Source organism: Equus quagga, chromosome 14 (genome assembly GCF_021613505.1).
Source record: "Equus quagga isolate Etosha38 chromosome 14, UCLA_HA_Equagga_1.0, whole genome shotgun sequence".
In the NCBI taxonomy this organism is placed as follows: Eukaryota; Metazoa; Chordata; class Mammalia; order Perissodactyla; family Equidae; genus Equus; species Equus quagga.
Window position 1 is genome coordinate 33,756,195 of NC_060280.1, and position 22,763 is coordinate 33,778,957.

Below are 22,763 nucleotides of genomic sequence, written 5' to 3' on the forward strand. Positions count from 1 at the left end.
AAGAAAGCCATAGTCTGGAAGCCTGATCAGTGGCACTCTACACTAGGCAGTGACTGGATGACTCATTCATGTTCCCTTTCTTGGTGACTTTGGAGTCTGGGAGAGACAGAGGGAGGCAAGGGTGGGTGAGAGAATGAGAGAGAGACGGCGATTGATTTTATTACCCATGGTGGCAGAATCAATTAATTCAAAGACATAAATGGACCAAGTTACCATTTTGGTGGCCATGGATGCCTTTGCTGTACCACGCAAAGGGACTAGCTCAGATCTCTCTGAAGAGATTTCTCCCTCTCTGTATTGAATATCTTGGGATTCATGGTCTTCCTAAAACTCACGCCTTTAGAGTTCTCCTCTCTGTTCTCCCATGTGACTTCTTCCTCCTCATTTTCAGCCTAACCCTTGAAGTTGAGAACTCAAAGTCATCCTGATGTCTCCTGCATAATCCCACCCAGCCCTCCCAGCTAGAGCAGACCCCACAATTTGAGATAAATGTCTAAACTAAGTGATTTCTTCCTGTTTTTGTCCTCCCTAATCAGATCTTTACTGAAGACTCAGATAGGTAGAGATTTGGGTTTTCCAGGATCATGTTTCCTAGACAAATGACACGTTATCTCATAACCATTTTGCTAGTGATGAAACTGAGGCACAGACAGCTTAGTTCATGTGTCTAAATCACATTTGTAATCAGATCCGTCTGCCTCCTGATCCCTTTGCTCCTTCGGCAGCACCAAGGGCCTCCCGCTGCAGGTTGGCTTGCTTTCTGATCTCAGACCCTCGCAAGACACTAAGGAAGAGACAGATTTATGCTTTCTTGTTTTTTGAGGCTGCATTTCCAGTAAGAGCCTCCATTCTCACTAAGACTAGCCCTCTCCGGTGACCTGAATGGGTCAATTTTTCCTTCTTGCTTTAGCGCTCCCTGCCATAGCCAAAGTGCCTGACCCCTCGTCTCCTTTAGCAGGGTGGGGAACCACAAGAGGAGCCTGAGATGTCCTGCCTGGGCTCTCATCTTCTTATAAAGGGACGCCCAAGGCAGTCCTGCTTGTATCAAACTAGTTACTTACTGTTGTGAAATAATAGACTTAATATGATAACTAACATTGTAGATTCTTTTCAGTTTGTAATCACTTTCACATATAGCATGTCAGAAATCAATTCATTCAGGCATTCAATAAGCATCTATTTTGGGTCAGGACCCATATCAGTCACTGATAATGCAGGTATAATGAGACAGAGAAAAATTTTATTCTCTTCGCAGCAGGCAAATGATTTTCCTGGAGAGAGACCCACCATGTTGAGTTTTGCTTTGATTAGTCTGCTATGGCAGGAGGGTCCTGGGGAGATTGGATATCTTCTGTTCCCAAGGTTTCGGAGAAGTTGATGAAGCTGCTCTGCGTGAAACAAGAACGGGATTGATCTGCTGCAGCAAGGGGAGAAGGCAAAGAGGACGAGAAGGGGAAAGCCGGGGAGGAGGGGAGGGCTGTGTGCCGCAGGCTGAGCCGAGGCCTCTCCCCATGCCTCTGCAAATCTGAAATAAAATTGCTAAATTCATACGATGCTGGAGTGGATAAATTTTATTTGTGGAAGCTGGCGTAGGGGGTTGATGAGTAGCAAAGCAAGGATAGCACTGATGGTGCAGGAGCTGGGGGTGGAGGAAAGGGGCTTCCCCAGCTTCAGTTTTCAGAGCAAAATGAAGGCCCAGACCAGGCTCTCAGGTAGCTCATGGCCCAGGAGATCCAGCAGATGTCTACGCATCTGCTAACACAGCGATGAGGCTCTAGAATAGAGGGGAGCAGAGCATGCGGAGGGAGCCCCTGGGTCAGGCTGTTTATTTCTGTCTGATGAGCCTGCAGGAGGAGGTGACAGTCAAGCTGCAGTAAGGATGACTGGAAAATCTCTGGGTGGATAAGGGGGAGGGCATTCTGGGGAGAAGAAATATCTTGTGCAAAATTATCCAGAAACAAGAGTGCAAAGATTCTGGGAGGATTCCTTGTGCTTGGAGAGTCCGGTACAAGGCAGGGTGGGGCGAGAGTGGCTGGAGAGGAGGATGGGGCCTTAAAGTCACGTGATGGGCTTCCACCAGGAGTTGTAAGGATGACAGTTTTGGAACTTGTCGGGAGGTGAACTCTTGCTGTGAGAATGTAAACAAGCTGATGATTTGGGCTGAAGAAATCCTAAGTCCAGGTGAAGCAATGAGGCTTAAGGGGGAAAGGCCCACCTGCCTGGGTGGAAGTGGCAGAAGTCCCCTGGTACCCCCGTTGCTGGGCCTCCTAAGGACACTTCCAGTTGGGGCAGGGGCCTGATGGACAGACGCCGGAGACTGCTGTCAGAACCTGCTCCTCAGCCCAGGGCATGTGTGGTGCTTATTGGGGCAGGGAGGTCTGGATTGTCAATATTCCACTTGACAACAGGGCTGTTATGGAACAGATGCTGTCTCTGGTCATGAGCTCTCTTCCTGGGCCAGAGAGACAACCTAATGTGTTCTCTCTCCCCTGGACAACATGGAGCAAGGAGTCACCTTTTCCCTACCCTCCAGCATCTGTTCTCAGATTCGGACATTTATTTGGTAATATACCGTGGACCATACTTGGTGACAAAGACGTTCACATCGATTAATTCATTTATTCCTCTCAACACTCTGAACGGTTATTGGTAATTTCTCGTGGCTATTATCTCCCTACTGATAAGCATAGAGTCTGAGGTGCCGAGGGGTTGCAGGACTTGGTTCAGGGATGGGGTGAAAGAACTGGGGTTTGAGCTCAGAAAAATCCAGCGCTTCACCTTCCCTTGTTAGTGCTGAAGCTAGCTTGGAGGCAAAGCGGTGCTGGGTCTAGAAAAAGAGATGAAAGCATAGGCTCTGACCCTCAAGAAGTTCACTGAGGGGAGATGGGCAAGCAGATAACCCATTATAATGTACTGTTTTAACGCTTACAATTCCAGGAGTCAGGGACGATTATTATCCCCATTTTACATATAAGAAACCTGAGGCACAGAGATGTTAAGTCACTGGCCTCAAGTCACACAACTAGAAAGTAGAAGTTAAGGGTGGAGATGCAGGCCATTTGGCTCTAAGTTTGTGGCCTTGACCACAATACTGTGCTGTGCTCTGACCTCGACTTGGTGACATTACGTTGCTCTCTACTCCACGGGCCTGCGTGGAGAGATTTTGCCACCTGAGGACATTTGGCAATTTTTGGAGACATTTTTGGCTGTCACAGCGGGGGAGGGGTTTGCTACTGGTACCTAGTGAATAGGGGTCAGGAGTGCTGCTAAACATGCTGCAATGCACAGGACAGTCCCCACAACGAAGAATTACCCACCGCGAAACATCAACAGGGCTGATGTTGAGAAACCCTGCTCTACAGGAATCCCTCTGAGGCTGCTCTGAGTGATGGCTTCTCATGAGCCTGTTGGAGGGTGACCCCCTGGGCCTGGGGCAGAACTGGGTGTGTAGTGGGGATCTGTAAACGTCTGTGCAATAACTGAAGAGATGAATTCGTGAATAAAATATGCAATTTGAGTTGACTGTATCATATAATTCTGGCTATTATTCATTCACTCATGCAGGGAGTATTTTTTTAATATCTCCAAAAATGAATGAGGCACCACCATCCCTGAGCTCATAGTGCAGAGTGGAGGCCTCAGAGACACGTGCATGACTCTGAGCCTAGGTGGAAAGGGGGCGCCCGGTGGAGGCAGGGGGCTCAGCTCTCAGGACTCTGTGAGAAGGCTCCCTCTGCGAGTAAGGCAGTGGTTTCAGAGCTACAGCACACACTTAGATTTTCACTGTGAACTTTTCAGATGTGTGAACTCCATTAACATTTGGAATAGATTTAGAGATGTGCTGATAATAGGAAACGGCTCCTTCCCCACTTCCTGGCTGCCCTAGTCCAAGGATGGTTTCCCTAGATCCTCCTTATCATGGCTATTCGCGATTAGAACTGGAGCAAACAGAAAACAGTACCAACTTGCAGACTAATTAATTAAAGGCCTTGATAAATTACAATGCTATTTATTGCTCAATTATAGTAATTATTTCATCCATGTTTTTAGTACAATTATCTCCCCTTTCGCTGCTTGGTTGCTGATTCCTCCTTTAACTACTCTCTCTGCTTGTGTGTTGGTGTTTTTCTTTGTCACTGAATATCCTTTGGGGGAAATAGGTAAGCTATCCAATTACGAATAAATAAATGCTGACCCACAGGACACTGTGGCCTCAGTGGCCCACTTCATTTCATATGTGAGTAAACTGAGTCAAGAGAGGCAAAGTGACTTGCCCAAAGGACAGAGAGTGTCATTGAGAGCCTTGGGAGGGGGACTTGGGTTTTAGGATACAGCTTACGTGGAGATCCCATAGCAACTAGTATTTATGAAGAAGGCATTTTATTTTGCACAAAATGTCTAGTAAACAAACATCTGTGAAAGAGTACCAAGGAATCTATCCCTTTGTTCAATAGACAATGACTAAGCTCTGAATTTCTGATGGTTGTTTCTCTGTTAGATGTTTGGCTGGCTCCCTTCAAGACACATGGCACACGGAGGGAAGAGAACCACAGATGAATAGAGCTTTCTTCCACCTCTCCTATTCAGAATCCATTTTCATGTTTAAATTTAGAGAAATGACAGGTGACACGTGGCAATTCCCTCCAGATTTCTTTTCCTAAAGAGGCAGAATGGCACAGGAGAAGAAAACAGGGCTCTGGGCATGGAGACCTGAGGTTTCATCCTCGCTCCGACTGCATCTGACGTTGGACATGTCATCTAAATTCTCGGTGCCTCAGTTTCTACATCTGAAAACAATGCCCATGCTAATAGGCACCTTGTGTGGTTGTTGTTAGGGTTGAATGTGAACACTCAGGGCACAATATGTGCCATGAACATACACACAGTGAAGGCTCAGGGCACAGGAGTTATAAGGGCCTCTCAGGTGATCTTATGGGAATGTGGCATACGGCAATTCTTTGTTTCTACAGCAAAATGGTAAATGCGATTTCCAACCACTCCAACTGAGAAAACAGGGTGAAACTGAGTTTATTCAAAGAACATGAGGCCAATATTGAAAAGCTGTGTTGAATGGGGACCTCTAGTCTTAATATAAGTGAAATAATGATCATGTTATAATTACTTCTGCTAGTATGGTGCTCATCCTTGCAATATCTCATTTAATCTTCTCAACAAGTCTTCTGAAGTAGCTCCTAATATCCTCGTTTTAAAAATGCAGAAACTAAAGCTCAGAGACTTGAGGTGTGTAGCTCAGAGTCACACAGTAGGGTAAGTTGCGTCCACAGCTAGAACTCAGCTCTTCTGACAGTTCTGTCCTGGAGTGTGGTGCCAAGAAGATGCTCCATTTCCCCTGAGTTCAGTGTCAAACCCAAGTCCACCCCATAAGCTGACTTTATAAGGATGGAAACTCCACAAATAAGGGATACATTCTTTGCTTCCCAGCAAGAGATAAGATTCTTCCTCTGCCACTCAGACAAAGGGAACTCAGGACTCACAGTTGCACTGGAGGGTGAGAAATTGGTGGCAGTCTTTGAGGGTGGTGCACAGTCCCGCCTAGTGTCCTACCCACAGTGCAACGACAGCTCAGCACCATTTGATGAGAAGTGTCTCTTTGTAAATAAGGTAAAGGTTTGAGATTTTAGCTTTGAGTGGAAATGGGAGAGGAAGGGGCTCAGAACCCCAACACAAAGTATCCCTTTCTTACCTTTCCTCTTAGTATTAGTTGAGAGCTTTTTGATGGCTACACTTGTATTTTGCATGAATTAATGGAAAAGTGGAGATACACACACACACACACATACAGTTTTCTGGGGACTGAGTCACATATGACCAATAATAAAATTTTGTAAATTATGGAAATGCAAGAAGCAGCAGGAAAAAATCACCCACCAGTCCAATCCTCTTTCAAACTTAGATCATGTTTATATTGTGATTAAAAAGGAAGGGAACTAATATTTATTGTCTTTACTAGCATTAATATCTGTGACATTTCACTTAATTCCTAGAGGAGCATTGGAAGGCAGATGATACCTTCATTCTTACAGGCGTGAAAATTGAGATGCAAAGAGATCAGGTAACTTCTCAAAGTGACACGGTTAATCAATGGCGGGGCTGGGATTTGAACTCTGACTCCAACACCCACAATCTTAGCCACAGTGCTCCACCGTCTCCCTTGGGGCTGGCTTTGAAGTCAGAGAAATCTGGGTTCAAATTCCCACCCACTCTGGCCCGCTCTGTGAACTTGGGCAAATGAGTTCATTTCTCTTAGCCTCAGCTACTTTATCGGCTAATTAATGATAGAATCTACTGCCTTAAGATAATTTCATAATAGATGCAAATTTTTAAAAAAGGTTGGGAAAATACACAACATAAGTGAAAATGCACAATGTAAGTATTGTTTTGTGGTTAATAGTAATATTGCGGTTGGACTGAGGGAACCTGTCTGTGACAGGCCAGTGAGCACACAGGCAGATGGAATGGCATGGGAACAATGCACCCCAACTTGTCCCCACTAACTCAAACCCTCCTTGATGCCAGCAAAGAAAGAGGAAGCCCCTGGAAAGGTAAAACATGAGGCAGCAAATTATGACAGCCTCAAACACAGGCACTGCCATGTGGTATGTGGATCAAAGTGAATGCATCTGTCAATAAACATGGAGGGAAAATTGGGACCATAATCCCAGCCATTATGATTACAGAGCTGCATGTGTGGTGACTGCTCTTAATTACCACGTGCTGTTCATTTCATACTTTGGAAATGGACTGAATGGACCACAAAATGTATTTCAAAAGACAGGCAATCTGTGGTGAGAACAGAAACCTCCTTTATCTTTGTACAAAGAGACCTGCATGTCACAAACATGGTAAGAGGAGAACGATGATTCTCCTAGGCTGCATCCTGATTAGAAAATGAACGTGGCTTATTTGTTGTGTGTGTGAGTGTGTCTGAAAGAGAAGGAGGGATAAGTGAGAAGGGATACCCAACTCGGCTGATTCTTTTGTTTCAAAAATATTGGAGGGCTGTTCCACACTTGAAGCTCTGCCCTTCTGGGAGGTGATGGTTCTTTTCTAGATTTCTTTTAGAAGGGAGATGAAGGGGGTTGAGTAGTTGATATTCTGTAAAGTGTTGGCAGTATGATGGGCAACATCTCCCTGAGGGTGTGCTGCATCCTATGAGGCATTCTAAGAGAAGACGGTTTCATGGTGATAAAAATTTGGAAACGAAATAGATTATATTGCTTCACCTAAAGACTCACGATGCACTGGTACCTTCAGAAGTTTGGGAGGTCCTACAACAACAAAGAAAAACTAGTTATTTTATTTTTTCCAATTTTCTACTTCCTAAATATATTTGGTCCAAACGTATATATATATTTTTCATGCAACTAACAAACTTCAGGCAAATGTTGGTGTGCAGGTTTCACATCACAGTCCCAAGAATCAGGAATGCAGGAGTGTGATCCTGGCTTTGATACTAACTTGCTCTGTGATACTAGGCAAGGGATTCTTTGCCTCGGTTTACTCATCTAGCACATAAGGGGAATCCTTTGGCTCACCTTGCTGCAGAAGGTTGATCTGCACATAAAATGCTCTCACTGAACACATCATCAATTTTAAATGTTAGAACTAATATACTAGCACGACATGTTATTGTACTTCTTGGTAATTATATAATCCTAAGAAAGCCTTTAGCACCAAAGCAAAAATAAACAAGTGGGAATACATTGAACTAAAAAGCTCCAGCAAAGGAAACCATCAACAAAATGAAAAGGCAACCTACTGAATAGGAGAGAATATTTGCAAATCATGTATCTGATAAAGGCTAATATCCTAAATATATAAGAAACTCATACAACTCAATAGCAAAAAACAAAACAATCTGATGGAAAAATGGGCGGAGGATCTGAAAAGAGATTTTTCTAAAGAAGACGTACAGATGGCCAACACGTACGTGAAAAGATGCTCAATGTCACTACCCATCAGAGAAATGCAAATCAAAACCACAATGAGATATCCCCTCACAGCTATTAGAGTGGATGTTATCAAAAAGACTTTACAAGTGTTGGTGAGGATGTGGAGAAAAGGGAACACTTGTGCACTGTTGGTGGGAATGTAAATTGGTGCAACCACTATGGAAAACAGTATGGAGCTTCCTCAAAAAAATTTAAAATAGAACTATCATATGATCCAGCAATTCCAATTCCGGGTATTCATCCAAAGAAAACAAAAACACTAACTCAAAAAAGTGTATGTATCCCCCTTGTCATTGCAGCATTATTTACAATAGCCAAGATATGGAAGCAACCTAAGTGTCCATCAACAAATGAAAGAATAAAGAAAAAGTTTTATATATATATATATATATATATATATATATATATATATATACAATGGAATGTTATTCACCTATAAAAAAATGAAATCTGCGATTTGTGACAACATGTATGGACCTTGAGGGCATTATGTTAAGGGAACTGTCAGACAGAGAAAGACAAATGCCATATGATTTCACTTATCTGTGGAATCTTAAACAAATAAACAAATAAATAAATAAATATAAGCTCATAGATATGGAGAACAGATTCATGGTTGCCAAAGAAGAGGAAGCAAATAAAATGGGTGAAAGGAGTCAAAAGTTACAAAATTCCAGTTATAAAATAAGTTAAGTCATGGGGATGTAATATATAGCATGGTAACTATAGTTAATAATACTGTACTGCATATTTGAAAGTTACTAAGAGAGTAGATCTTAAAATTTCTCTTCATAAGAAGAAAAAATTCTGTACTATGCATGGTGACGAAAGTTAGCTAGAAGTATTGGAGTGATCATTTTGCAATATACACAAATATCAAAGCATTATGTTGTACACCTGACACTAACATAATGTTGCATGTCAATTACGCTTCAATAATAATAAAAAATTCTTTTTTCTTTCTCTTCTTTTTTTTTTTTGTGAGGAAGATTGGCCCTGAGCTACCATCTGTTGCCAATCTACCTCTTTTTGCTTGAGGAAGAGTGGCCTTGAGCTAACATCTATGCCAATTTTCCTGCTTTTGTATGTGTGTCACCACCACAGCATGACTTGATGAGTGGTATAGGTCCATGCCCGGGATCCGAACCCAGGCCACCGAAGCAGAACATGCTGAAACCAATCACTACACCACCAGGCCGGCCCCCCAAAGAGCCTCTATTTTACTCTTACATGAGATGGTGATTCTTTTATCATCACAGCAGAGCCTAGCCAACCTAGACTAATATAGTGACATTACGGTACTGATCCCTAAGAGCTTTATTGTCATCATCTATAAAATATACATGATTGCTAATTCATTGCAGGGTTAATACAATGCAAAAAAGCCAAGTTTCAGCATGGTAGATTCACAAAAAGTAATTGATTCTTTTTACTTTCTAGTGACTTTCTAAGATTTAATATTAAACATTGTCTATAATGAGTGTATTTGAAACTATACCCTGAGATTTTAGTAATACGATAAAAATAACAATAGTAACAGTAAATATTATTGTTCTGTTGTGTTTTCTATGTGACATGCTTTCCTTGTTGGTATTATTTTTATCTGCTCAGAGAAGTTCAGGTACTTGACCGAGATACAGAGTTAGGTGAAGAAACAACTGGACCTCGGATCCAGACCTGTTAGACTTAAACACATGGTCTTAGCCTACCATACTACTCTACCCTGTGGTGCCTGAAAAGAAATTGCAATTTATTTCCCAATTTAAACATTTCTTATTTTCTCCTTTATTTGGCAGGATGGGGCCTTGACCAGAATCTTAGAGTTGCCTGGGAGGCGGGAAGTCCTACCGAGTACCTGTTCTCCTTTATGAATATTTATGATCCAGGGAGAAGCCACTCTGCTGGCAGTTCCAAGCCTCATCATAAACCCTTATGCAGAGGCTGTTCTGGCCACAAACAATTGCAGATTGGATGGGACGAGGAAAAACTAAGCTTGGGAAAGGTTCTTTGAAGCTGCATAATCAGATTATGATAATTTCATCAAAACCCATTTCAAAAAGCTAACATTTATCATTAGTTTGTGTACCTCCTAATTATTTCATGAGAGTTCTTCCAGGCAGGAATGATAAAAAATTCTAGCTTGAGAGAGCTTTTTAATGCAGTGTGTACACAGCCAGATATATGGCATTGGCGTATGGGTCACATTTGCATCTGGGCCTTGTTTGAGACAGTTTTCTGAAAATGTCAAAGGAGGGGACATATTTTAAAAGATCGGTATTAGTAATGAACATTAATTTCTCTCAGTCATTTTCTATAGTAAAAAAAAAAATTTTTTTGCCCCCAAATGGTAAGCAAGTACTTGCCGAGAACAACAATGAAAAATTACTCAAAGCACACCAAGTTCAAAATACTTTCCTCAGGAGGATTCCGTATACCAGAATCCCTAAATGCTGATTCTTCCAGAAAGGGAGGCATTTGTCAATCTTTGCATTTTCCCATGTCCACATCCTTCTCCCCTCTGTATCTTCTACCTGGTTGGAGGCCCAATCTTCCTCCCAGGTCTCAGGCCACAGTATTGGGAGTTATCCTTGACTCCGCTCTTTCTTAATCAGTAGAAACCAGTCGATCACTGAGTCCTATAGTGGATGCTTTTCAAATCCATTTACGTAGCTCTCTTCTTATACCCTCTGCATCAGTTGAGGTTGCTACCCTGTTTCCTCTGAATCAGTAGAATGTTTTTCACAGTTTTAAGTGGTTGAAAAAAAATTTTAAAAAGTAATATTTCATGATGTGAAAATTATATGAAATTCAGATTTCACTGTCTATAAAAAAAATGTCACTGGAACACAACCATGTTCATCCATTTGTGTATTGTCTATGGCTGGTTTGTTGCTACAATGGCAGAGCTGATAGTTGGCTAGAGAACACGTGGTCCGCTAAGTCTAAAATATTTACTATTGGCCCTTTATGGAGACATTGACAATCCCTTTTCAGAACCATTGCCGCAGCCTCTCCACTGCTCTCGCTGCCTCGAGTGCTATGCCTTCCAACATATTCTTCCCCTGCACTCACAACGATCGACTTGACATTCAGCTCTGACATTGCTGATCCCTGTTTAAGATCTTTCAATAACTCCCCAGTCCATGTTGTAAAAAGTCTAAGATTCAGGGCGCCTTATATTCTAGTGCCTGCTGGCTCCTCTGTCTCTTCTAATGCATTCGCTGCCTCCCATTGATATTCCAAGCTCTTCACATATGCTATCTCTTATTTCCTCTTCTGTCTGGACTGCTTCCCATCCTGCTCCCCATTTCCAAATTCACCTGACTATTGCCTACTTATTAAGACTGAGCTCGAGTGAGACCTCCTCCAGGAAGCCTTCGCTGACTCTCTGTCTTGTCTGGGTGCTCCGAGCACAGTGCTTCCTTTCCTTCTTTTTCTTTTTCCTCTCTTTTATTTCTCTTATTATAGCACATAGCCTAATATGTTGTAATTATGGACATAGTAGTCCCTTATCCACAGTTTTGCTTTCTGTGGTTTCAGTTACATGAGGTCAACCACGGTCTGAAATATTAAATGGAAAATTCCAGAAATAAACAATTCATAAGTTTGAAATTGTGTGCCATTCTGAGTAGTGACGAAATCTTTCACTGTCCTTCTCCATCCTGCCTAGGACGTGAGTCATCCCCTTGTCCAGCGCATCCACCCTGTACACGCTTCCCCTCCCATTAGTCACTTAGAAGCCTTCTAGGTTATCAGATCAGCTGTCACGGTATTGCAGTGCTTGTGTTCAAGTCACCCTTATTTTACTTAATAATGACCTCAAAGTGTAGGAGTAGTGATGCTGGCAATTCAGATATGCCAAAGAGAAGCCATAAAGTTTTCCTATAAGTGAAAAGTTGAAAGTTCTTGACAATAACGAAAGAAAAAAAATTGTATGCTGAGGTTATGAAGATCTCCAGTAACTTCCATTACAGTGTATTGTTATAATAATTCTATTTTATTATTAGTTATTGTTAATATCTTAAAATGATTTATAAATTATTAATTTATAAATTAAATTTTATCATAGGTATGTATGTATGTATAGGAAAAAACATAGTACATATAGGGTTTAGGCATCGACGGGTGGCGGGGTCTTGAAAAATATCCCCTGTGGATAAAGGGGAACTGCTGTATGTGTCTATGTCCTTGAGGACTCATTTCTTATATTCTCCTGCCCAAACCCTAAACTGAATATGTGGATTATTAGAGGTGCTCAGTGACTACTGATTGATTAAATAAGGGACGATTTACTTCACTGATGAACTTTTATTTCAAAATTTCATTCAACTGTTTCATCATCATACGGACTTTCTCTTATCATCCCCACTGACCCATCCCAGGAATATTCATATGTGCCTCTGGGAACTGACTACAGTCACATGCCACATAATGACATTTCAGGCAACAACTGACTGCATATACGATGGTGGCATATGCACCATAACCTAGGTGTGTGGTAGGTGAAACCATCTAGGTTTGTGTGCATATACTCTATGATGTTCGCAAAATGACGAGATTTCCTAATGATACATCTCTCAAAGTATCTCCCATCCTTAAGTGACACATGACTGTCTAAGGGGTAAGGGATAGTACATAAGATAAGTCATACATTTCATGAATAAAATAGTCTGCACATAGAAGTAGTTTCTCAAATTTTCACTAAACATTGCATTTTCTCTAAATTTTAATTATAACAGTTCTTACCCCTAAATCAACCACTTCTATTAAGCTAATTAGATAAAAGTTGAATGCCAAGAATAAAATTGATTCCTAATTGTATAATATTAATCAGCTAATAAGATTTAGTTTTTCTCTAGCTTAGTATCTGAAAAATTTTAAAACAGAATTTCAGAGCTCAGATAATAGACTAAAATTATCTCTGGGACAATCAGTTCCAGGGTTTAAGTTCTGCAGTTCCAAAAGAATTCTCTTGTCTCCCTCCTTTCTTCGCATCCACCTCTCTCTCTTTCTTACTTTCTCTCTCTCTCCCTCCTACCTAGACTCATTTTTGACAAGCTAAATGGTTTCCTTTGGGGACTTGTACTCTATATAGCAAATTTTTGCTGAAATCTCAAGTTGCAACATTAATCACAATCAATTGGATGACTACTTTATAAACTGGGGGCGGGGGGGGGCAGTGCAGAGAAATGACCAGTTCAGAGTAGAGTGGCAGCTGTAGCCCAGTTATACTGGAGTTTATCTCAGAGCCATTTTCTAAGTTAATGTCTGAGTGCCTAACTCATTGATCTAGTCCAGGCAGAAATGGTTTATTTGCTCTCTGATTTTCAAGCCAGAAAAGTTCATGAAATACAGATCTCCACTTCTGGGGATCCATTGCTCCTCTACTTTAATTACCCGGGAAAGAGCAAAACTGGAAGTGTCTGGGGTCTCCCTTGAACATGAACTTGCTACTGCATCCTCACACATATGGGAATCTGTCCTAAGTAAATAATACAAAGGAAGAATGCAGATAGATGCAAAAAGATGTTCAATACAGCTTTATTTACACTCGTGAAACATTGGAAGCCACCCAAATTGCTGTTTAAACAAACGGTGATTTTCCACTTACTGTAATATTATGCAGCCACTAATCATTATATTGATTATACTATTACAGGGAATAATGCTTATAATATAAAGTGAAAGGAGTTAATATCTAATATAAATAATTCTATGTTTTGTGAAAATACTTTGCAAAATTGATGGGCTCCTTTGTTAGGATGGTTGGATTATGGATGCATTTTTTGGTTTTATTGTCCAATTTTCTGTAATATTGCTGTATTACTGTTATGGTTAAAATTTTAAAAGTGTATTGTCAATGTGCCATGGGCCCGGAGTTTCTTTCACAGTTATTGCTAATAGTGAGTTATTTGAGTAATAGGTTTGGAATGGAGAATGGAAGGAAAGGATAGAGACAGGGTAGCAATTGAAAGGAAACCAAATGATATTCAGGAAGTGAAACTCAAAGGGCAATAGAAAGATTATGGGGAGGTGAGTTATACAAAAAACCGTTTATCATGGAATCTCAAGAAGTCAGAAAAATCGTGACCTTTGGCAGAGGCTCGTGATGGGAAAGGCACCAGGGGAGTTTCGTGGTGTCTACAGGTTCTTGATCTTGAGCTTGGTGATGCTTCATTTGTAAAAGCTACAGACTTATGATTTGTGTACTTTTCTGCATATATGTAATACGTCAGTAAAACTTATTTATATTAAGATTAAGTTCATCATAGTGTGAAACTCTTTCAAAGAAAAGAGTGATTTAACATTGGGTTTGTAAGCAAAATGGGTGCTTAAACCATTCTAAGACAATCAGCAGAAAAGTGTTTTCATATATACATCTTAAATTATATATATAATTTATTTAATACTTCACGTAATATATAATATATGTGATATATAATAAAGATTTATGTAATTATATAAATAATTTAAAAATTACTAACATCACTAATTCTAGCTTAAAAATGTCTAATGGCAATACATGGGCTCATATTGTTGGTAAGGCTCATATTGGCCAACTACTTCACCAAGGAATTATGGGAAATCTCGTAAAGGACATCTTTTCCATCCACATGTAAAGCATAAGATGCAGCTGATCAAGACAGAAAGATATGATCAATCAGAAGAAAGAGGCCAAAGGAGTTTTGAGGCCAAACCAGATTGAAATCACAAAGCAATTCATGTACCAAAATTACTAGTCTTAGAGAAAGTTAATATTCATGCATGAGAATATGAAGAGGGAAACTAGGATAAAATTTAGCAGTTAGAGGAAAGGTATCTAAAGATTTGCATATTTTTCATTCACTTGCAAATGCTATTTGCATGTAATATTTTTATTCTTTCTGCGAAAGATTGGTCCTCAGCTAACATCTGTTGCCAATCTTCTTCTTTTTGCTCAAGGAAGATTGTCACTAACATCTGTGCCAATCCTCCTCTACTTTGCATGTGGGACACCGCCACAGCATGGCTTGATGAGTGGTGTGTAGGTCTGCACTTGGGATCCAAACCTGTGAACCACTGGCCACTGAAGCGGAGTGCGCAAAGTTAACCACTATGCAACCAGGCTAACCCCACATGTAATGGTTTTTAATACTGGAAAATATTTCTATTTAGGTGCTTTAATAAATTATAATACATTAATGCCCAATTTGATAGATAATCATATTAAAATTTATTTCAGAAAACTATGCCTAGCTTTTTGGTCATAGGACCAATATATAACAATATGCATACTATCATTGCTGAATGAAATAACTTCTCAAAAGCCGAGGTTATAAACTCAAGCCTATAAAAAATCTGTGATCACATGCTATCGATCTACAGAGTACACACATGCATAGATGCAAAATTTTATGGATAAATATAGATTTTTTTCCATTAAATTATTCATTCTTATTCAGCAAACATCTATTAAATGGCTGCTTTGGACCAGTTGAACTGCAAGACATTAGTCTAGAGATGTGAAAAGAATGAGTTTCTATCTTGAAGGAACTCACAGTTTCTTAGAAAACCAAAAATGCAAACAATTTTTCCATCCTAGGCAGAATACCTAAGTCTGCTTGAGAAAATCAAGGAAGGCTTCACTGAGGTGATATTTTATACAGAAACTTGAAAGATGAATAAGAGTTTGCCGTGTGGACAAGGCTCTACCTGTCTCATACTAGATGTTGGAGAACATGAGTAGAGGACATTACATGTGCAAAGGCACAGAGGCATAAGAGGGCATTGATATTTTTGGGAACTATCAGTGGTTTAGTTTTAAAAGAATATGAAGTATAAGTTGGAGGCTGGGGAAGTGGCAGAAGAAAAGGATAGAGAGCACGGGTCAGACTGCCAATGGCCTTGAGGATCTGAAAAGAAATTTAGAAATGAATAGGCCATGAGACACCATTGAAACTTTTTGATCAAGTTGATGACATGATTACCTGTTTGTGCCACAAATATTCTGCTAACTGTGTGGTAGATATATTGGAAAACGTGAAATAAAAAATTCCAAACCAACCCACATGAGAGACAATGGAGGCCGGGAAGATGGATATGAAGAGGAGAAAATGGACAGGATTTATCTGTATTTACATAAGGAAAGTTGGGGAAATGTAGAAATCTAGGACTGCTTCCAGGTTTCTGGCTTGCAGTGTAGATTAATTCAGTAATACAGGGAAGAGCAGCAGATTTGATGAGAGAGGGACATGATGAATTCAGTTTGAGGGAGAAGTTGAATTTAAGGTTCACAGAGAGCATCCAATTTAAAATATCAAGTCAACAGTTGAAAATGAATGTCTAGAATAAGGTGTGAAATCTAAGGTAAAGAGAAAGTTTTATGAGTTATCAGTCCCTGAGTAGTAGTTGAAACCATGGTGGATGTGATCTTGCCTAGAAAGGCATAGTGAGAAGAAAAGAGGGTAGAGAATGGAGCTCTGAAAGACAGCAATATTTGAAAAGTTGGAGAGGAGCAGGAGCCTGCAAAGGAGATGGAGAAAAATCATCTGGAGTGTAAGAGGGAAAGCTAGAAGAGTGGTATCATGGAATCTAAGATGGGAGAGAAAGTCAAGAAGGAAGACATCAAGAATGTCAAGTCCCTGAGGACTGTCACATAAGATGAGGATTGCAAAGCATTCATTGCTTTTGGCAGCAAGATGTTCTAGGTTTCTCCAGCAATGTCATTCCAATGTAGGTAAATGGCAATTTTTAACAGTTTTAACTAAACTATTAACAGAGTCTCTGTTGAGACTCTAGACAACTCAAGACCCTTCTCTGCTGTGGGAGGTGAAATAAAGAGAGGCAGCTTGAAGACAACTAAGGAAGGAGATGAAGAAGTTGAGGCTCAGGAAAGTGATGGAATGGTGATATTCCCACACAGACTCAGAATTTGAATCCAGGTATTTAAGGCTTTGAATGTTATGTTCTTTCAATTATTGATGTTAAGTCATTAAAAGTTTTAACTTTAAGTCAGGTTCAGACATATGAAGGAGAGTATCTTTACAAGGGCACTCAGATGCCTACCCCAGTAGCGCAGTAGTTAAGACTATTTCTCTTGACGTGAGACTGCCTGGGATTGATTCACAGCTGTGCCGTGTACTAGCTGTGTAAACTGCAGTAAGTTATGTAACCTTCTTGGTGCCTTTTCTCATCTTTAAAATGAGAATATAATTATTGGGAGAATTAAATATGTTGAAAAGTGTAAAGTACTTAAAACAGTGCCTGGCATAGGATAAGTGCTAAAGTGTGTTATTATTGGGCAGAAAAATGAAAGAAACCCCTAGCAGAAAGTTTTCATGAGTCAACCAATGATATACATATATTTAAATCAAATTTAGAGAGGTCTGTTCTACTGGAGGTGGGTCACTGGAGATAGGCGGGGAAAGCTGCTTGGTCCTAGTGACTGGCAGGCTTTCGTGCAGACCTGGGCTGAGCACAGCTTGTCAGCAGATAACTCTTCCAGCTTTTTGTGCATTCTAGATTTTAATTCCCTTTCTAGCCTCTTTAAGACCTAAAAGGTTCAGAATAAGAAAAGTGTACAACCCTGAATCAGAACTACTAAACTCCTAATGTGTATGCAAGATTTTATGGTTTACAGTCTTTTAGGGTATATTGTCACATTTAATCTTAAAAACAATCCTAGGGCCGCGGTTTGATGGTCTAGTGGTTAAAGTTCGACACCCACACTGCTTCGGCAGCCCAGGCTCATTTCCTGCTCATGGATCCACAGCACCAGTTTGTCAGTTGCCATGCTGTGGAGGCAGCTCGCATAGAACTAGAAGGACTTACAACCAGGATATACAACCATGCACTGGGGGGCTTTGGGGAGGGAAAAAAAACGGAGAAAGATTGGCAACAGATCTTAGCTCAGGGTGAGTCCTTCCCTGCAAAACAAAACAAACCAAAACAAAAAAACCAAAAACTCTGGTATTTGTAGCACTAACGATATTACTGTACCTAATAACTCTTTGCTAGTAAATGATGGTGTGGGAATTAGAATCCAGGCACTCATCCTTCAGAACACAGAGGTGGTGCCTGGAAGCCTGAAATGCCTGACTAGTCCGTGGATTCTAGTCATTTATGACCTAGAAGGGCTACAGTCTAGATTTACACAGTCCAACTCAAAGTGTCATTGTGATACCTGCTTACACATTTCTCTCTAGGAGAATATAAGCTCTTCAAAGGCGTGGTCTGTGCCAATCATCTTTTTGCCCCCGAACCTGGAGCTAAATATGTACTCAACAAATGCTTATCGACCTGAACTCAGTGGAGTGGCAGTTGTGTCCGGGGTATCACCAGACAATGACATTCCTGAACCCATGGATAGCCATGATGGTGAGAAGTCCTGTGATGGTGAGAAGTACAAAATAACACCAGTGATGTTGCTTTTCTTTTTGTATGGATGCATTTTTTAATAGAAGGAAAAATGCCTTGGGGGAGATTACAAAATATAGATCATTTTTCCCGTTCAATTCAGAGACTTGTTCCATATTGAGCAAATGTTTATTTAGGCAGTTGCTGGGGGGGAAAGAAGATAACGACTACAGCAGAACTCATTTAGACTAATATCTGTAAAAGGGGCTGATCTGCTAAGTGAACAGATGTTTCATGAGCTGAACCAAATGAGAGCGATGACTGAATCGTAATGAAGCTCTGAATGCAGGAATAAACTTGTTAAAAGAATCTTGTATCCTGTTAAAAGAACTGTGCGTGCTGGCAAAATGAAGAAGATTCTGCCAGGATCTAGAACACAAGGCCCACTCTACTTACACCAAAATGGATTCCCCACCACCAAGGATAATGAGTTGTAAATTTGCGGGCAATATTAGGCTGATGAGAGAAAGTTTTAGTAGTAGATGAGGTTTGTCAACTACCATTGGTTAATTGCGGAGCAGCTACCAGGTTTCATGCAAGATGCATTGCAGACATTGCCATCTCGAATGTGTACAATATTTGCACATTTAGGTATTCTTATTTTACAGATGAGAAAGCTGAGGTTCAGAGAGGTTAAATTGCCCTGGGTTATACAGCTAGTAGGAAGCGAACCTGGACAGGGAACCAGTTCTATAGGTCTACAAAACCAAATAGTTTGCACTATAATTAGTTTCATCTCCCTCCAGTGAAAAGGGATTTGCTTATCACATAAGCACAGTGCCAGGTGGGAAGGGGAGGGAGTTGGATGGAGCACCTCGTGTCTCCCAGGACCCGACATATACCTCCCCCACACATCCCAATGTAAGTCTTCAACGCCCTGGAGGAAATAACACTTAACTGTCAGAAATGGCGTACAACTGTCTCAGCACACGAGACGAGCCTTGTACGTTATGAAACATTAGTCACAGTTCTGTTGGTTTCTCAGCGGTGTAAGCATTGCCAATTTGTTCTTATAGTCATAAATAAAAACAAAGGGAAAGCTGAGCCCAGATGCGTAAAGAGATTTATTATAATGATAGCCAAGGAATCCACGCCTCGGTACCATTTTGACCATGATTTACCCAAGCTTGAGCGACCACTGAGAGTGGCTAATGACTTCAGGCTATTCACATTGTAAACGTAAACGTCTCCTGCACAATTTCTGGAGCTCTTAGCAAGGTCTGGGTGGACACTTTCTAAGCATCTACATGGACTATGTCCTTTAATTATCAATGATTCTATGAGGTAACTACTTATTCCCATTTTACAGATGAGGAAGGAGATGCTCAATGGGTTGAGTAAAATTTATTTTCTTCTCTTAAGGAACTTATATAACAGAATGAGAAAAATTCTACAATCCAATATATCTCATCACTGAGACCAGCCGGATGCCCACCACACCTGAGGCAGGATCAGCCTTTTCTCTTTTTTCCCTCAGAATATTTCACCGAAGGCACAGGCTAATTCAGGCTTCCAGACAAACCCTCCGAAATCCAGCCTCAGGTTCTTTGTCACAACTGGTGTTCTGCTTTGGTGATTATGTCCCCTCTTAGTCTTTCCCTTGCCATGTGCTCAAATTCTAGAGCTAAGCATTTCTCTCTCTTATTCTCTTGTTTAATCCTCCTTCTTAAAGATGAAGAAACTGAAGCTCAGATCACTTACTCAACTTCCCAAGGTTGCTCAGCTACTTAAGACTCAGGATTTGAACCCACAGCCAATTTTAAATTCTATTCCCTTTCCATCATACAGCATAATGTGTTGGGTAAGGCCATGAGGTGGGTTGGGGCAAGGCTGTGGATAATGTTGAGTGCCAGGGAAAGTGTTTGACCCGAGTCCTGGACACAATGGTAGTCCCCCTTGGCTCTAAAGCAGGGAAACAGTGAGGTCTTTGTCTTAGTAAAGCAATTTTGGCTGCAATATGGAAAGTGGGCTGGAGGCAGAGCTGTCGGAAGTTACAAGACTGCAGCAGCTGCCTTGGTGGGTGAGGATGAAAATCAGAGCTGGGGAAGCAGCCAGGAAAAAGCTGCAGAGTAAAAGATATTGAATAGCTGTACGTTAGCTGCAACGAGATTAGCAAATTAAGACACGATGCCATCGTCGTGAGAATTAGAAATAATGCATGTAACACACTGAATGCAACGCCTGCTGTCACCTTTGGTAAATGCCATTATCCTTATTGTTCCTGTGACTGCTGCTGTCGTTAAAACGTGTCCTACTTTCTCTAGCCCCAAGCATTCTGTGACTTTCTTCCTTAGCCAGGCATTCCTTTCATCTTCTCTCAATCTTATTCTAAGCACCTCTTGAAATCACTAACTCACAGAGTTCTCAGCGCTAACAGGAAGCCATAGATTTTGAAGACTGTCCTCCTTTCTTCTCCAGTGCCCATTTTCCCGAGAAGGAGCTGAGTTTCAATACAAGGGGAGAGTTGGTGCTCCCATCTCATGGCCGCTGAGGATGCCTCTTTGGAGGACACTGAGGAGTTTCCTGGATTCTCACCCACTGCTCTGGATCAGATGCCCCTTTCTCTGGATTCCCGGACCTTGCTGTTTGTTCCCTAACTCAGCACTTTGCTGTTTTAATACCGTTCGTGAGTCTGTCATCCTGCTTGTCTGTGAGCTCTCCAGGGGAAGCCCACCAAAAAATATGATTCGACAGCCCCTGCATTCATCTTTCATATCACACTTCATACATTTTTTTCCTACTTATATTATTTTTAAAATACATATCTTTCTTGCTAGATTGTGAAATTTTAGGGTGCAGGGGAAAAATCTCTTCCTTTTCACTATCTATCACTAATGGCTAAGATGGTATCTGGGCCAAACTGGAACTTAATAAATATTTCATGAATTAATATATTAATCTCTGTATGCTCTGTGTGAATGCAGTGCCTCCCACATAGTGGGTACTCAATATATATTTGCTTCCTGGCGTATACCAATTATTGATGTAGTTTTTAAAATTTGGGCTTCAACACTAACGGCTTGAACACAGCCCAAGTGTATGAATCCTAAATGGATGGCATATTTCTCTGACAGAAAAAGAAGCACAGTTATTTAAAAATGGCCTCAAGTCTAATAGTTAATGTTCAAGTATGACTTACTTACCATCTGAAATGTTTTTTCTCTTTGAGAAATACGCGACGTAACACAAGGCACATTAGCTCACTTAAATGTATGATGGAAATGACTTTGTAATTGGAAATCATAATTTATTTGATTTATGGTTTACCAAGGCTCAAATATAACTAGTTATTTTCTGATGTATATTCACATAACTTATACATGGCCAAATGTATAGATGCAAGAAAAAAAATACAAAAAACCTGCAGAAATATTTTTATTATTATTATTTCCATTATCATTATCTTATCATTTCCCACCTTACCCCTGCTCCCTTGGGTAGGGTGGGGTATGTTTTAAGGTAAAGATTCAGTAAGTCTTTTTAGACAATGGCATACATTTTACAAAGTTTAATTTTTAAGGAAAATCAAAAGGAAAAAGTGTACAGCTTGGAGTCGGGAACACCCAAGTTTGAAACTCAGTAGATTTTCTTGTATTTTTTAAAAAAATCTGTTAAACACATGTGCACATGCAAATGATAATACTTACCCAGCCAGTTAGGACCAGCTATATAATTTGCAGGGCCCAGTACAAAGTGAAAATGGGGGGCCCTTTGTTAGAAAATCATTCAGAATTTCATGATGGTGACAATAGAACACAGTCCTTCGAAGTGTGGTCCTTATGTGACTTCACACGTGATAACGCCTATGGAGCTGGCCCTGCAGCCGGATATGAGAATTAACTGAGATTATGTAACACGCCTCACACAAGGGCTGACTCATAAGAGGTATTTAAAAGAGTGAGTTTCTCCACGTCAGTTTTCAAGATACTCTCACAGAGCCCAACACGTCTAATGCATTCAGATGTTTCTGTAGAAATGAGTTCTCTACACCATGGGGACAAAGATGTTTCAAATGTAACCCATTTTACTTTCTCTTTAGGGATGAAAGGAAAAAACATGAGAAACAAACAAGCATCCAAGGCTTGAAGAACCGAACTGAGATGTGTCCCAAATGGTAGGTTATCCCATGTGGCCTTGTTCCCATTTGAAAGCTCAGACTCTGAAATCACGTGCTACCTGGAAATCCAGATGGCCAAATTAAGAAACCAAACCATCAAACAGAAGGTTCTGGTTCTCAACTATGATAATCTTAGGCACGTCAGCGAGGGGGTGTGGAGTAGCATGCTTCCTAATGAAGGTGGAAAAAACACCCAGAACGGATTTGTCCCAGATGGCCACAGAAATGGGCTCCTCTGGCTTTTGGACCTCCACTCCTCACCTCCAAATTTGGCTGTG